Raw genomic sequence first — 15491 nt, forward strand, 5'->3', positions numbered from 1 at the left:
TTAGGTATGTGGAATAGACATAGGCCTACATGCTGTTTTAATTCAATAATTGTAGCCTACACAGGGTGAAGGGCATTGTGAGTCATCACCACTAAATTCAATCTGAACTCGTGTGCTGCTTGCCTTGCAGAAGATACAACCATGTAACTACAGTAGCCAGGTATGCAATCAATCAGTTACATAATTTCCATCTGTTATAGCCTACAATACACTCAGTGTCCAGTTTATTAGGTACACCCATCTAGTACTGGGTCAGATCCCCCTGTATCAATCAATCAAATGTATTTCTAAAGCCCTTTTTACATCAGCTGATGTCACAAAGTGCTTTTCAGAAACCCAGCGTTAAACCCCAAACCGCAAGCAATGCAGATGTAGAAGCACGGTGGCTAGGAAAAAATCCCTAGAAAGGCAGGAACCGAGGAAGAAACCTAGAGAGGAACCAGGCTCTGAGGGGTGGCCAGTTCTCTTCTGGCTGTGCCGGGTTGAGATTATAACAGTACATGGCCAAGATGTTCAAACGTTCATAGATGACCAGCAGGGTCAAATAATGATAGTAGCCATGGGATTCACCTGCTCAACGACAATGTTCAGATACGCTATGGCATTCAAACGTTGCTCAATTGGTATCAGGAGACCTAATGTGTGCCAGGAAAACATTCCCTACACCACCGACACCAGCCTGTACCGGTGACAGCAGGTAGGATGGGCCATGGACTTATGCTGCTTACGCCAAATCCTGACTCTGCCATCAGCATGACGCAACGTCGAACCAGCCAATATTTTTCCCCATCACAATTGTCCAGTGTTGGTAATGGCGTGCCCACTGGAGTTGCTTCTTCTTGTTTTTAGCTGATCGGTGTGGTCGTCTGCTTCAATAGCCCATCTGTGACATGGACTGACGAGTTGTGCGTTCTGAGATGCCGTTCCTTCACACCACTGTTGTACTGCACCATTATTTGCCTATTTCTGGCCCACCTGTTATCTTGCACGATTCTTGCCATTCTCCTTCAACCTCTCTCATCAACAAGCTGTTTTCACTCTCACGGGGCTGCAGCTGACTGGATGTTTTTTGTTTGTCGTACCATTCTTGGTAAACCCTTAGACACTGTCTTGTGTGAAAAGCCCAGGAGGCTGGCCATTTCTGAGAAACTGGAACCAGCACGCCTGGCACCGACGATCATACTAAGCTCAAATTTCTTAGGTCACTCGTATTGCCCTTCTAACGTTCAATCAAACAGTAACTGAATGGCTCGATGCCATTCTTCTTGCTTTATATAGCAAGCCACGGCCACATAGGCCTACATGCTGCTTTTTTGGCATTTTCGGCATTTATGCATTTATGCATTTAATCATGTTCTTTTCTCACACACACATGAATAGCTTCCAATACTCTACTCAGCAAACTGGATGCAGTTTATCACAGTGCTATCCGTTTTGTTACTAAAGCACCTTATACCACCCACCACAGCGACCTGTATGCTCTAGTCGGCTGGCCCTCGCTACATATTCGTCGCCAGACCCACTGGCTCCAGGTCATCTACAATTCCATGCTAGGTAAAGCTCCGCCTTATCTCAGTTCACTGGTCACGATGGCAACACCCACCCGTGGCACGTGCTCCAGCAGGTGTATCTCACTGATCATCCCTAAAGCCAACACCTCATTTGGCCGCCTTTTGTTCCAGTTCTCTGCTGCCTGTGACTGGAACGAATTGCAAAAATCGCTGAAGTTGGAGACTTATCTCCCTCACCAACTTCAAACATCTGCCATCTGAGCAGCTAACCGATCGCTGCAGCTGTACATAGTCTATCGGTAAATAGCCCACCCAATTTTACCTACCTCATCCCCATACTGTTTATATTTATTTACTTTTCTGCTCTTTTGCACACCAATATCTCTACCTGTACATGACCATCTGATCATTTATCACTCCAGTGTTAATCTGCAAAATTGTAATTATTCGCCTACCTCCTCATGCTTTTTCACACAATGTATACAGACTCTCTCTTTTTTCTTCTTCTTTTTTCTACTGTGTTATTGACTTGTTAATTGTTTACTCCATGTATAACTCTGTGTTGTCTGTTCACACTGCTATGCTTTATCTTGGCCAGGTCGCAGTTGCAAATGAGAACTTGTTCTCAACTAGCCTACCTGGTTAAATAAAGGTGAAATAAAAATAAATAAAAACATGACTCATTGGGTCTGTAGGAACGAACCATTTTAGTGAACGGGGTGATGTACCTAATAAACTGGCCACCGAGTGTAGGTCTATATGGTCTGCCTAAATAAGTTCCACACATAATTAATTATGGAAGGCTATTTGACTTGGGCAAGCTGTTTCAATGATGCCATTATTGCTATGTAGGCCTATGACAGTCATGATAGTAGGTAGCCTAGGCATTATAGGCTATATGCTAAAGCTCGTTAACATTTGTATTTACTTTTGTGATACAGATATATCCTACTGTAGGCCTATTGTAGCATTGCTGTGTGACACTAATTTGAACTTTCCACTGAATTATAGGTTGCACTTTTTGCTTAATTTCACTTCATGTTCTGAACCCCCTAATCCCCTATCTAACCTTTTAATGAAAGCTGAGTCACTGTGACCTCTCCCGACCATTGAGAGGTAGACCTAGACATTGGTATCAATGTCTGTTGGAGCCTGGTAGGAAGACCCAAGGCTTCCCTCCCTCCCTCCCTCCCTCCCTCCCTCCCTCCCTCCCTCCCCCTGTCCCCATGTAGCCTCAGCACCTGCTCTGATGACCATGCACTGTCAGGTGTCTCAAGGACATACAATAGCTCTCTCTCTATCTCTCCCTCTCTCTCTCTCTCTCTCACAGTGGCAATCATGTGCCCTCTGAAACAGACAGGGTGCTGTCTCTCTCTCTCTCTCTCTGTGTGTGTGTGTGTGTGTGTGTGTGTGTGTGTGTGTGTGTGTGTGTGTGTGTGTGTGTGTGTGTGTGTGTGTGTGTGTGTGTGTGTGTGTGTGTGTGTGTGAGAAAGAGAGAGAGTGACAAGGGTAGAGCGGTAGAGAGAGAGAACGGTAGAGAGAGAGAGCTAGGGAGAGAGAGAGCTAGAGAGAGAGAGAGAGCTAGGGAGAGAGAGAGCTAGGGAGAGAGAGAGCTAGAGAGAGAGAGAGAGCTAGAGAGAGAGAGCTAGGGAGAGAGAGAGAGATTGAGCTAGGGAGTGAGAGCTAGAGAGAGAGAGCTAGGGAGAGAGAGAGAGCTAGAGAGAGAGAGCTAGGGAGAGAGCTAGGGAGAGAGCTAGGGAGAGAGCTGGAATGAGTGGGTTAGTACTGTATGTGTAACTGGACTACAGAGAACTAGAGAACGAGATAGATTGTGCTTGTATGTGTGATTATTTCTCAAACGTGTTTTTCATTTCAACATTCTATCTCTATTGATATACTCCTTACTTCCTGTCTCAGTTTGTGTTCCAAGGTTTAACTCATACTCAGTGCATTTAGCCTCTACCCCCCTCTGCCACAGCTCGACTTGCCGGTCTGACTGAAATTTGAACTGTCGATTCAGGAAGCTCATGGATTGAAAAATGTATAAATTATATTTCAATTAATCTTCTCAATTGACCAACTCAACCCCATAGCCTGTTACTCTCTATCTTCTCCACTATTTGTTAGTGTTTAGCACTTTAGAGATTTAGTGTGCAACCCAAATTACACTATTTAGTGTACTACTTTTAAACACAAGTGGTGCACTATAAAGGAATTAGGGTGCCATTTGGGACACGACCATGTAACTCTGGGGATGAGAGTCAGTGCAATGTCAGCTGACTGGTTGTCTGTCTGGAGTCAGTGCAACGTCAGCTGCCTGTCTGTCTGTCTGTCTGTCTGTCTGTCTGTCTGTCTGTCTGTCTGTCTGTCTGTCTGGAGTCAGTGCAATGTCAGCTGTCTGTCTGTCTGTCTGTCTGTCTGTCTGTCTGTCTGTTTGTCTGGAGTCAGAGCAACGTCAGCTGGCTGGCTGTCTCTCTGTCGGAGTCAGGGCAATGTCAGCTTTCTGTCTGTATGAGAAGAATGCCATTCTGAGGGTCATTCTTTTCATAACAGTGAAATTTGATAACCATACATTGACACAAACAGACACAAGTTATATCAGAAACATTTTAAGAATTCTGTATGTGTGTGTATGTGTTTGTGTATGTGTGTGTGTGTGTATGTATGTATGTGTTTGTGTGTGTGCACGTGCGTGCATGTGAGTGTGCTTCAGGCATACAGACTGTGATGTTATAGACTGACCATAATGTTCTAGGAACATGATGGTAACTCCACTCACGAGACAATCCCAGAATCACTGTGATGTCAACTAGTAGTAAAAAAGACGACAGTGCCCCAAGGGTCATTTGAGCACAACTAAGGTAATGACGAAATACTTAAATTTTTGGTACATAGCTCCTCCTCTACTTACAACACCGGATCTGCCACATTCAGTTAAAGATTCTTCAAACTCTCCCATCCTTTTCAGTTTGCTGCAGCCACTGACTGCACGAGCTGCAAGAAAGGTTCAAACTTGAGAAATGGGTCTTTGAGCCTTTAAGAAATCCCTCACAGAAATGTTCTCTGACACCTGTACTTGTCACCCTATCTAATAATGTCATTCATAGTCATCCTCACTGATATTAACTTGTAACTCTGCCGAATCACGTCATTCATGGACACTAACGTGTTATTCTAACAAATACAATTAAATTATGAACATTCCCATGTACGCTTTACATTGTTCTTATAGAGACTGTAGACCTGCCTGATATTCTATCAAAATGTATTGCTGACTGTTTAATATCTATGCTGACTGTTTTTAATAAATGTTGTGTTGTTGCCATGTATTTCTGCCCCACTGTGTTGTGATATCTGTTCTCCTTGTGCTCTAACTGTTCCGCATTGACTTTTGTGTTTGTCATATGTCCCTGTTGTTCTGTGTCGTGATGTCTGTCTTGTCCTGTGATTTCAATGTATTTTTTAGCTATTAATTTTTTTACACAGCAATTCCAAGTTGTCACTGGCCAGGCCGTCATTGTAAACAATAATTTGTTCTTAGTTGATTCGCCTGAATAAATAAAGATTAAAATGTTTTATAATAATAATATGACAAAAGGGTAAGGTAAGGAATAAATGGTCACATAGGGTAATCTGAGGATAGGGGATGAGGGGGTGACTGTCTGTATACAATGATGGATGTTTCACCATTAGAGCAAGGGGAAATTGATGGCATTTTTGTTTAGTTTATGTGACATTTTTGGGGGAATTATATTTTTCTCTTTTTCGAACATCTTTATTTCATTCATATCTTTATTTCATTCATCCAATTCATTGTTTCCTAAATTTTTCCAGTTCTTTCAACAATTTCAATAGTGATTGATCTTCTGTTTCCTGTATTAAAATGATGTGAGGTAGCAATCTGCAGATAAGCAGTATCAATACATGGTGTTCAAACCTAGACCTTGTAGAGTTGATGGATCAAAAAAGGGTCTAACAAGTCTTACAGTGCATAATAAAAGATCATGAAGGATCATACCTGTTGTCTTTAAGTAAAATGTTACCAATTTATCTGATGACGTTATAACATCACCATTCCACCTTTCTCTGACCGGATCGGTTGAGATCTTGTGATGGTAAACACAGCATGGGTCATAGTTGGTGGTTTGCTGTGAGCCTTCCTGTTGAATTCTTCATGGGATAACCCCGACTCTGGGAACCTGATGCCGTGAGGCCATCAAGAGTGTGAATACCCGAAAGCCATTGGAAAGTTGAGGCATTGGCTTTCACAATGGCATTGTCGGAACCCACATGCTTCTTTTGTTGACCGGTGTAACCTTCTCATTGAGAAAAAAAACTCACAAGGATGAATGAGTCATGTGAATGGGTTATTCTTAGACAGTACAATTTTATTTGACATTGCACTGTCTGTCATCAAGCACAATCTTGATTCTTTACAGTGTGACTTTCAATACGACATGGATTCTGAATGGAAAAAGACCTACACATAAGCCATTCTCCCTCCCCTGCTCTTCACCAGAGCAATATAGTTGGTTCATGAGTTGGCCAGTATCTACTGTACTTTAGTGAACAGTAACCCTCTGCATGCCCAATCAGGTTGCAAGCCTCCCTATGGCACATGCAGTTCAAACGTGTTGTGATAAAAAGTGTTAACATTGAGACAAGAATGACATTAGCCAGGTCAGCCTTGACAATAGAGTTAAGTGACTGCAATGTCGAGGCAGCAATCAGAGGAACACTGTACGAAACAGTATATTATGTGTGTCTGCAATTATCATGTTGTGTCTCGCTTCTTACATCACAGTGTTTTTGCTAGATATAACAATGTTCATCCAGGACTCTGGTCCTTCTACCCTCAGCTGATGATATAGAGTCCTTTGTAGGCCATGAAAAAAGCATTGGATTGGTGGAGGCATCGGCTAGTGGGAGTTTCCGCCATAATGTCTTACACTAGCCATTGTCTTTCAAATCAGCGAAGTGAAGTGAAGAAGTGTACACTTTGGGAGGAAGGACAGATCATTGGGACATCTGTTGCATTGCTCTTCTGATCATGTCTTCTCTGTACATTTTCTTACATTAAGTGAATTGAATTGATCCCAAAGAGTGGAAAATGTGTGGACTACTGTACCAAAAAAAGCATGTGATATCCATAAATAAATCATAGTTCGACCATTAAATAAATATATTGTTTGATTTTTACATGGAAAAGAAGCACTAAATACTATACACTCACAAATTCATCGCAATAATTTCTTGGAATGCCTCTGCTATAGATTCCCTGAGCCCCAAAAAATGCTCAGCCACACTCACGATTCCTATTTTCTCAGATTTCCTTTCTGTTTGTGCTGTGCAGTTTATAACCACTGTCATAAACAATACAAAGATCACTTTCTTAACATGCAACATGTCAGGATCCCTCTGTTGGCGTGGAACATTCACTGACGTCTCCAATCCTAATACCTTTGTTTCAGCGTCACTCCCTTCTTCCACTCTTCTCATTGCCTACGGGTAGGAGACATGTTGGACAGCCCTTACTCTGGCCAGCTCTGTCTCCTTCACCCTAACAGGGCACTTCAGGAATTTGGGCGCATGCTCACCACCACAATTGCAGTGTTTAACCTCAGCTGGAAAACAATATTTCTCCCGTCGACATACACTTGTCACATGACAAAACAAGCATTAAGGCCTGCAGTGTGAACAAGGGGGACTCCCTAAAAACATGCTATCTCGATACAAGTTACTTTTTGCAGCAGGCTAGGAGAGCATTTTTTCGCAATCCCTAACCCTTTTCCTAACAATCTAATTCTCCTAACCTGCTATGTTACAGTGCCTTGCGAAAGTATTCGGCCCCCTCGAACTTTGCGACCTTTTGCCACATTTCAGGCTTCAAACATAAAGATATAAAACTGTATTTTTTCGTGAAGAATCAACAACAAGTGGGACACAATCATGAAGTGGAACGACATTTATTTGATATTTCTAACTTTTTTAACAAATCAAAAACTAAAAATTGGGCGTGCAAAATTATTCAGCCCCCTTAAGTTAATACTTTGTAGCGCCACCTTTTGCTGTGATTACAGCTGTAAGTCGCTTGGGGTATGTCTCTATCAGTTTTGCACATCGAGATACTGAAATTTTTTCCCATTCCTCCTTGCAAAACAGCTCGAGCTCAGTGAGGTTGGATGGAGAGCATTTGTGAACAGCAGTTTTCAGTTCTTTCCACAGATTCTCGATTGGATTCAGGTCTGGACTTTGACTTGGCCATTCTAACACCTGGATATGTTTATTTTTGAACCATTCCATTGTAGATTTTGCTTTATGTTTTGGATCATTGTCTTGTTGGACGAAGAAAAATCTCCGTCCCAGTCTCAGGTCTTTTGCAGACTCCATCAGGTTTTCTTCCAGAATGGTCCTGTATTTGGCTCCATCCATCTTCCCATCAATTTTAACCATCTTCCCTGTCCCTGCTGAAGAAAAGCAGGCCCAAACCATGATGCTGCCACCACCATGTTTGACAGTGGGTATGGTGTGTTCAGGGTGATGAGCTGTGTTGCTTTTACGCCAAACATAACGTTTTGCATTGTTGCCAAAAAGTTCCATTTTGGTTTCATCTGACCAGAGCACCTTCTTCCACATGTTTGGTGTGTCTCCCAGGTGGCTTGTGGCAAACTTTAAACGTCACTTTATATGGATATCTTTAAGAAATGGCTTTCTTCTTGCCACTCTTCCATAAAGGCCAGATTTGTGCAATATACGACTGATTGTTGTCCTATGGACAGAGTCTCCCACCTCAGCTGTAGATCTCTGCAGTTCATCCAGAGTGATCATGGGCCTCTTGGCTGCATCTCTGATCAGTCTTCTCCTTGTATGAGCTGAAAGTTTAGAGGGACGGCCAGGTCTTGGTAGATTTGCAGTGGTCTGATACTCCTTCCATTTCAATATTATCGCTTGCACAGTGCTCCTTGGGATGTTTAAAGCTTGGGAAATCTTTTTGTATCCAAATCCGGCTTTAAACTTCTTCACAACAGTATCTCGGACCTGCCTGGTGTGTTCCTTGTTCTTCATGATGCTCTCTGCACTTTTAACGGACCTCTGAGACTATCACAGTGCAGGTGCATTTATACGGAGACTTGATTACACACAGGTGGATCGTATTTATCATCATTAGTCATTTAGGTCAACATTGGATCATTCAGAGATCCTCACTGAACTTCTGGAGAGAGTTTGCTGCACTGAAAGTAAAGGGGCTGAATAATTTTGCACGCCCAATTTTTCAGTTTTTGATTTGTTAAAAAAGTTTGAAATATCCAATAAATGTCGTTCCACTTCATGATTGTGTCCCACTTGTTGTTGATTCTTCACAAAAAAATACAGTTTTATATCTTTATGTTTGAAGCCTGAAATGTGGCAAAAGATCGCAAAGTTCAAGGGGGCCGAATACTTTCGCAAGGCACTGTAATTCTCTCAACCTGCTACAAAAAGGTATAGCTTTATCAAAGTGTCTTGTTTTTAGGAAGTTCAGTGAATAAGGCTTAAGATCTTCCTGTTTGTACAGTATGTGTCACAGGTGTGACGAATACCCTAATTACTGTGCATGCTTTGGGCCAGGTGCTCCTAATTTAGTGTGTGTTAGCTGATTGATTAATTGAAACATGTGATTGGCTTCCCTCTCTTTATAACCTTCTATATTTTGCTGGCTGCCCAGGTGCAGGTGCTTTTGGAAGCGTTGGTTTCGCTATGTGTTACTTTGATGGAATGATGACTGGATTTGTGTAGTGATTTCCCTCCACTGAAACATGTTTTTTTTATTTCATTGTCTGTTTGTGATATCCTCCCTCCATTTTGTTTGCTGAGCTGAACTTGGTTCATGGAAGCTGAAATTGGGATATAAATAAATGAACATGTGAACCGTTACCTGCTTCTGATTTTCCTGTCATGTATTTCCACTCAAACCCATGTTATGAGTTATTCGGAGCTCCCTATGCTTTTGGTGGTGTAGTTGGATCTATCGTACTGGATTGAGTTTAGTCACAGCCCCTCTTGGCCAGGACGTGACATGCACTCGGCATTGGGGAAGGCCTGCAATAAACTTTGATTTGAACTTTTGTAACCAATTCTGATCGACTTCCAACAACAGGTGTATAGACAGGTTTTTGCCTTTCAAGCACTTGTCTAAAGGTCAGAAATGGAGTACAGTATGTACAATGGCCTGATAACATTAAGACACAAGTATTGAAGTTCTACATTGGTGTGATTTTACATTTATGTTTTATTCACCTGGTGGAATAGGATTGCCAGAGGTTAAAACGTGCGTAAAATGACTGCCATTGTGGTGATTCAGCATTTTATTTTATCTAGCTGAAACTGTAGAATAGCATCCAAACTGTATAGATCCTCATTCTGATATATGGCAGACTTGAACAGGTCTTTGCAAACGGGATTGTTGTCAATGAGTCAACCCATGCCTTTAAATCCCAGCTGCTCAAGATCTCTGTGCATCACAGTTCAGTTACATGTGACTATAGTATAGAGGCTCTATTAATGACAGCCACTGGCATAGCAAACACATACCATCAGGACAAAGGGACATCTTTCTCCCTCTCTCTCACACACGGCTCCATTTTCTTTAAACCCATCCCCTTAACCCCTGGCCTACACAGTTGATTCTAAAAATGATAATGGAACTAATGTGGGGGATTTAAGAAGGGTCTAGCTAGTCATCTTAAGTTCTTTTCGAGGGGTGCTTTGACAAAGAGACGATTAATTACAGTGTTGGACTTCTTTCCTTCCTTCCTTCTTTCACTGGGAACTGTCCTGTGTCCGGGGCTCATCCAAGTCATGGGATCCAGGGTGTACAGACTTGGAACCTGCCTGGGATTCTTTGAGGGATTCAGACAGCTCCTGGAAGCAGAGAGCCCGACCAGTCTGCTTCAGCTGAATGGAGTATTGGCAATGGAGAGGATGCCCACACTGTTTAAAGATGCACTGTAGTAGTTACAGTACCCCGCACCTGTGAAATTGGATGAATATTCAGACAAAGACGTTCAATCCTTCTTCACTGACATTGAAGGGCTGAAATCTACCAGTGGAGGCACCTCAGAGGAGAAAGAGGAGGACTACCATCCCTTGTGCCCAATAAAAACCCACACAACCCTCCCCAAATCAACAAAAACAAGTTTGACAACCCTCTCCTATTTTGGACCATCCCTCCCCCAGTAAAATGTTGACCTGTCCCTTTGCGGTTATAATATGAAGGTTTGGCTTGGAAAGCTTTTTTTGCCTGGTCACAGACAGCTGATGTGTTGTGCACTTAAGTCCACAAGCGAAGGGAAAAGGTGAGAGAGGAGGAGAGTGCGTAGATGTGGGAAGGAATTAACAAAGTGATCATACTGTTTGTATGTGGCTGCTATGAAAGTGAACTGTGTTTGCGTGTGATCATGTATTCATTCTGCTGATTCTGTTGAAAAATGTTTCTTAAATGGAAGCAAACGGAACGAAACGGGGATAAACATACCTGAATTTGTTCAACAGAAACTCTCGTTTGCAACTGTTGCGCTAGTGATTACACCATAGATCAGCCAGATGCGGGAGTGTGCAAGGTGGTATTGAATGTGTCACTGTCTGTCACCTTGATTACTAAAAATGATCTCGACCTGTGCACCTACATTGTAAACTTTCATTTATTGACTAGGTTGTAGCAACCTCATGATGGGTATAGGTAAAATTTGAGTATCATGTAATGGCCTAAACCTATCGATGTTACATTGAGCTGGGTGAATGGAATATAAATGACGCTCATCCAATATGCTGTAATAGAAATAAGGCCATGCTCACAAAAGCCACCAACTGCCACTGAAATGTACTGTATTTGAATGTCTGAAATCTACTGTATGGCACCAATGCATTGCCATGCAAACATCTGGTAACACTGTAAGATAGGCCCTACATCATAACAGTGTACATACAGTAGTTCTGACCACCAACACATTGCATTTCCTTAATGAAACCATGCAGCTTCCAAGAGGCCCATTCCAACCTCACTCTCATTAGTAGGGAATTTCCGATTACATATAATCCCATAGTAATCAGAAGCAGCTTTGAAATAGTATGGTCATACTGGCACCATAATCATAACTTTGAAAGACAATCCAAATCTCCCCTTGCAGGAATGTCTCACTTACAACCCACAGTTGTTACTATAACTTTATCAATGGATAATAACAAAAATCTCATATCTGATCTTCAGCCTTGAAGATTTACAGTAGGTGAATCCTAGCAATTTGGGTGGGGCTCATTTTGAGGCTTAGAGGGAGGTGAACCAGAAGTGTATTCTGTTGGGTGTGAATCAAATGTGACTGCCGCTTAGCCAAAGAATGCAACTTAAAGTGATTATGCTTCAAATTTATGTCAGTGCCTTTCGTCAGGGATTATCTTGGTTAATAATTTCCCCCTCACGTGAGTATACACGCTTAGGAAAAATTTGCTATTTAGAACCCAAAAGGTTCTTCGGCTGTCCCCATAGGACAACCTATGGAAGAACCCTTTTTGGTTCCATGTAGAACCCTTTCCATAGAGGGTTCTACACAGAACCCAAAAGGGTTCTACCTGGAACCAAAAATGGTTCTTCAAAGGGTTCTGCTATGGGGACAACCGAAGAACCCTTTACAAACACTTTTTTCTAAGAGTGTAATATCTATGAACAACCATTACCCGCAAGTAACTTTCAGAATCCTCTCATTGTGTCCTATTGTTGCAGTGCCTTGACTGGAGTTCTAACTGGCAACACTCTATACAGAGTGGCTGTATAGGTCTACCTCTCTAACCTCTAAGCCACCTACCTATTATACACCATAGTGGTGTGGGGGCTGTGCTTTGGCAAAGTGGGTGGGGTTATATCCTTCCTGTTTGGCCCTGTCCAGGGGGTATCATCGGATGGGGCCACAGTGTCTCCTGACCCCTCCTGTCTCAGCCTCCAGTATTTTTGCTGCAGTAGTTATGTGTCAGGGGGCTAGGGTCAGTTTGTTATATCTGGAGTTCTTCTCCTGTTCTTCTCCAGGGGGCTAGGGGAACGGCACCGCAGTACCTCCAGGCTCTGATCAGGCCCTACACCCAAACAAGGGCACTGCGTTCATCCACCTCTGGCCTGCTCGCCTCCCTACCACTGAGGAAGTACAGTTCCCGCTCAGCCCAGTCAAAACTGTTCGCTGCTCTGGCCCCCCAATGGTGGAACAAACTCCCTCACGACGCCAGGACAGCGGAGTCAATCACCACCTTCCGGAGACACCTGAAACCCCACCTCTTCAAGGAATACCTAGGATAGGATAAGTAATCCTTCTCACCCCCCTTAAATGATTTAGATGCACTATTGTAAAGTGGCTGTTCCACTGGATGTCAGAAGGTGAATTCACCAATTTGTAAGTCGCTCTGGATAAGAGCGTCTGCTAAATGACTTAAATGTAAATGATGTAATGTCTTATCCGGTGTCCTGTGTGAATTTAAGTATGCTCTCTCTAGTTCTCTCTATCTCTCTCTCGGATGACCTGAGCCGTAGGACCATGCCTCAGGACTACCTGGCATGATGACTCCTTGCTGTCCCCAGTCCACCTGGCCGTGCTGCTGCTCCAGTTTCAACTGTTCTGCATGCGGCTATGGAATCCTGACCTGTTCACCGGACGTGCTACCTGTTCCAGACCTATTATTTGACCATGCTGATCATTTATGAACATTTGAACATCTTGGCCATGTTCTGTTATAATCTCCACCCGGCACAGCCAGAAGAGGATTGGCCACCCATCATAGCCTTGTTCCTCTCTAGGTTTCTTCCTAGGTTTTGGCCTTTCTAGAGAGTTTTTCCTAGCCAACATGCTTCAAAACCTGCATTGCTTGATGTTTGGGGTTTTAGGCTGGGTTTCTGTACAGCACTTTGAGATATCAGCTGATGTACGAAGGGCTATATAAATAAATTTGATTTGATTTTGAATTGATTTATTATACAACAATTACAATAGATCCCTAGATATTACGAGACAACATTGAACACAATACATTTTTAATTTGTCGCACACTATGTCTAATCTAACTTACAGTATGAGGAGTACCAGAGATACATGGGAACTTTGTTGTCACATTTTAATTTCTTTCAGCAGCCCCCTCTCCTCACAGTCCTAGACAGAAGCGATAGCACCCGGCCAGGACCCAGAGGCCCAGATAATAGCTACAGTCCAGTAACAGAAAACCCTTGACAGAGTAAACACACGGTGGCTATCCAAACTATCCAAACCAGCACTCCATTTGGGCCGGAGCCGTCATTGACTGCTGTAATCTGTTGTGTAAATCTGCAGCTTGGGCCTGTCTGGTTGCTGTCTGGGTTCTGTGCTCCCGGACAAAAGCGTCAGGACACCTTGCCTACTGACAAAGGGCCACACGCCGCCGGGGCCTAATCAGAGTGGACAAGGCTTGCTGATGGGGCCTTTTTGAGCAATTGAACTTTATCAATGCTTCTTAGGGGGACCTGATGGAACAGAGGGGCAGGCAGTTTGACTTCAACAACAAGGGCTCCGCTGAAAACTCTCCCTGTCAAATGCTGGGATTGAAGTGGTACCGTGATCCGTAATGACCTTTGTAATGCTCGTATACACACACACATACAAACACGTTTGGCAGTGTCACTGTTTGTTGACCTTTCAGACTGCATATACATACACTGAGTATATAAAACAACAAGAACAACTGCTCTTTCCATGACCTAGACTGACCAGGTGAATCCAGGTGAAAGCTATGATTCCTTATTGATGTCACTTGTTAAATCCACTTCGATCAGTGTAGATGAAGGTGAAGAGACAGGTTAAAGAAGGATTTCTAAGCCTTGAGGCAATTGAGACATGGATTGTGTATGTGTGCTATTCAGAGGGTGAATGGGCAAGACAAAATATTTAAGTGCCTTTGAACGGGGTATGGTAGTAGGTGTCAGGCGCAACGGTTTGTGTCAAGAACTGCAATGCTGTTGGGTTTTTTCACACTCAACAGTTTCCTGTGTGTATCAAGAATGATCCACTACCCAAAGGACATCCAGCCAACTTGACACAACTGTGGGAAGCATTGGAGTCAACATGGGCCAGCATCTCTGTGGAGCACTTTCAATACCTTGTAGAGTCCATGCCCTGGTGAATTGAGACACTTCTGAGGGCAAAAATGGGGGGTGCAACTCAATATTAGGAAGGTGTTCTTAAAGTTTTGTAAACTCAGAGTATAGACCACATTGTGTTTTTGGAGAGAATCTATGGAATTTGATGTTGGTTTTTCGAGGTAACATGATAAGGTACATCTGGCGCCATTTAGCCATTGATGTTGCCCTTGAATTCTGGCAAGTCATGAGAGAAGACTCAATGACTTTGAGTCCGAACACAAAAATGTGAGGACACAATGTTCTCCAGTGAAACACTGAACAAGGTGGCGGAAGTTGTAAAGTTCTGAAGTTCTGAGAGCCCCTGGGAATGGGTGTGGGAAAAATTGCGAGGGCTGCTCTGGAATCTCCTCAGAGAGACGGACTACAAGCGCTGCACTTTCCATGTGGGAAAGGTTCCGTTCCTTTGTCATCAGAAATGTCATTGTTGTACAGTAGGTTGCAGTCTGTGTTGTTGGCCACAACAGTACCTTCAACTTTGGAGAGTGAGAGAGAGTGGGAAAAGACAGCACTTGAGGCTTATGCAAGGCTATTCAATTCCAAAGAATGACATTTACTGTGATATTGCATGATTGCAATGTACTTTCCCCACACAATTTACTGTAGTAGTAGGCTAAAGTTCTTTGAAACATAAAGGGAATGTTTGGACATTATGCCGTGCACATAGAAGAGAGAGTCACAGAAAATAGTTGTTTGTCATGTAAATTACTGAGGCCCCCCTCCAGCATAAAGCAATTATGTGTGCACTATTTTCATTTGAGTCCAGTTACAAGTCTATGATTTGACGTAGCCTAACA

The sequence above is a fragment of the Oncorhynchus masou genome, chromosome 22, assembly GCF_036934945.1.
Source record: "Oncorhynchus masou masou isolate Uvic2021 chromosome 22, UVic_Omas_1.1, whole genome shotgun sequence".
In the NCBI taxonomy this organism is placed as follows: domain Eukaryota; kingdom Metazoa; phylum Chordata; class Actinopteri; order Salmoniformes; family Salmonidae; genus Oncorhynchus; species Oncorhynchus masou.